Source organism: Macaca thibetana, chromosome 4 (genome assembly GCF_024542745.1).
Source record: "Macaca thibetana thibetana isolate TM-01 chromosome 4, ASM2454274v1, whole genome shotgun sequence".
Taxonomy (NCBI): domain Eukaryota; kingdom Metazoa; phylum Chordata; class Mammalia; order Primates; family Cercopithecidae; genus Macaca; species Macaca thibetana.
The window spans coordinates 90,183,806-90,186,561 of NC_065581.1; positions in this window are offsets into that span (position 1 = coordinate 90,183,806).

The window sequence follows — 2,756 nt, forward strand, 5'->3', positions numbered from 1 at the left end:
TTTTACCTATTTCAGAGCTAGAGATAAAAGGAAGAGAGTGTGGATTTATTTAATCACATGGAAAAGAAGTAACGCAAATGTATAGAATGTATGAGTTTACACTAGTATGAATTCCTGCATTGTCTTAACACTGATTTCCTCAGAACCCCCACCCAGATCTTCGAATTTGTGATGCACTGATTCATCCATTTGCATTTGAGGTCAGAAAACATTTTGGAATCACTATGAAACAAATCTACTGGATCATAACTTGGTGTTAAGATGTAACATGTAACAGTTAAATAATAATAATAATAAATAATAAATAAATATATTTTCTTTCCTCTGTCCACAATGACATGATTAGAGCATTTCCAACCTCTCTTTATCAGTGGATGACGGACGTAAAGAGAGATTGAAAATGTTCTAATCATGTCATTACGGACAGGGGAAAAGAGGACAGAAGAAAAAGAAAATATATTCTTAGGGTCTTTTCCTATTGAGGGTTACGAAGGATATGTGGGAAAAAGTAAAGGACTGTAAGAGAAGGAGAGAATAAGTCTTGAATAATCAGCAGCACAGTTGTATGAGAGAAGAGAATGGGACTGAAATCACCAAGGAAATAGCTGGAATAACTGAGTGATTATTTGAATTGTTTTGAAGTCAGTCCCTTAGATTGTGAAATTCCTCATATCCTCATTTATTAAACTTACATATATTAAATGTCATTACTCAACACTGTTCTCTCTTCTTTTACCTTGTCTTTCTTACGATTAATTTGTCTTTATGGCCTTTCCTCAAGTATTTTCCTTAGGTAGTATAGTTGCATAGCAAACCATTCCAGTTGTGTATGTCACTCTCACTATATATTTTGTCTTTTTTAAAAAAGGCATCAACCAGATAATAAACAAGAAAATGATGGACTGAATATAGGATTTTTTGCGCGCTGTTTGTTTTCCTGAGTGTATTAAATGATCTATTGTCTATTAGTTTCCAGTGTCAAAAAATAAAGCCTATGTCAGTGTGATTATTTTTCCTTTGTGAGTAACTTGTTCTTCCAAGCTGTAAACATAAACTTTTTTCTTTATCCTTGGAGTTCACACATTTTATAAGGATTTACTTGGTTGCATACATCTTCTTATTAAATCAGCCTGAAACTTAGCCTTTTTAATTTCTGGACTCGAATCTTTTCTCAGTTAAGGAAAATTTATTTCTAGAAGTTGTTTAGTAATTACCTCTCTCCCATTTACTCCGTTTTCCTCCTTTAAATCACCTTTTGGCTGTTCTTTTTCTTAGAGCCATTCTCACAGTTTCTTTTTTCTTCATGATTTCTCTTTCTCTTTCTTTTCTGTGCTTTCAGTATTTCTTGTGCTTAAATCATTCAGTCATAAATTCTAATTTCAATAGTAACTGTTTTCCCTTCTAAAACGTCTATTTAATGTTAGTTCCAAAACCAGTAATGTGGTGTGTGTGTGTGTGTGATTTGAACATCTTTCAATATATTCTTTTTTCCTTCCTCCCTCTCTTCCTTCTTTATTTTTAAAAATTCAGTTGCTCATTTTTCCCTGGGCATATATCCTGAATTGCAACCTGATCTTTTTCTTTCTTACTACTATGGCCCCTTAAATGGGCAGTTATTTTCTTAAGTGGCACATGCAGCTGACTTCTGGTGGCTGAAATTTATTTAGGGCAGAGACTCTCTAGAGGATGAAAGTCAAAAGGGTTATCTCACTCTGGCTTCCGGTCTTGAATGGCAAGCTAACAGCCTCTTCTTGATATACTCAGAAAGACCACTCAGTTTTCTATTTTTTTCTGCAATCTACTAGCCTCAGAATCAGGGACGACTCAGTAAATAACTAGTCCTATCCTGGTCTCCAGTGGATCAAGTTGACTAGGGTTACTAAAATAAGCGATTATGTACCTCCTTTTGTGAAATAGTTTATACATTCCCAAACACCAAGATCTTCCCAGGATTTACCACTTATCTGCTCATTCCTCTTTTATGTCACTTTTTTTTTTTTTTTGATGGATTCTTGCTCTGTCGCCAGGCTGGGATGCAGTGGCCCAATCTCAGCTCACTGCAACCTCCATCTCCCGGGTTCAAGCGATTCTCCTGCCTCAGTCTCCCGAGTAGCTGGGACTACAGGCATATGCTACCACACCCAGCTAGTCACTCTTTAATTGAGTAGCCCACATGGGAAGAACCTAAGAATCAGGGATTTCATCCACCCTCTGTCACATAGACGCTTTGGCAGCTACCAGACTCAGAAGCAACAAATAGCTTGCAATTGAGAAACTGAGGATGGAGGGGGTGATCTTTAGGTTGCTCCTTTCTTCTTCTTCTTCTTCTTTTTTAAATTTGTTTGTTTGTTTTTGAGACAGAGTCTCGCTCTCACCCAGGTTGGAGTGCAGTGGCGTGATCTCGGCTCACTGCAAGCTCCGCCTCCCGGGTTCACGCCATTCTCCTGACTCAGCCTCCCAAGTAGCTGGGACCACAGGCGCCTGCCACCTCGCCCGGCTAATTTTTTGTATTTTTAGTAGAGACGGGGTTTGACCGTGTTAGCCAGGATGGTCTCGATCTTCTGACCTTGTGATCCGCCCATCTGGGCCTCCCAAAGTGCTGGGATTACAGGCGTGAGCCACCGTGCCCGGCTTTTTTTGCCTTTCATATGCTCATATAAGACGACTCCTTTTCCCAGGACACATCATGCCTAATATAAATTAGCCAGGGTGATATCAATCCTCTTACCAGTGTCTGACTGAGGTTTGCAAATGTG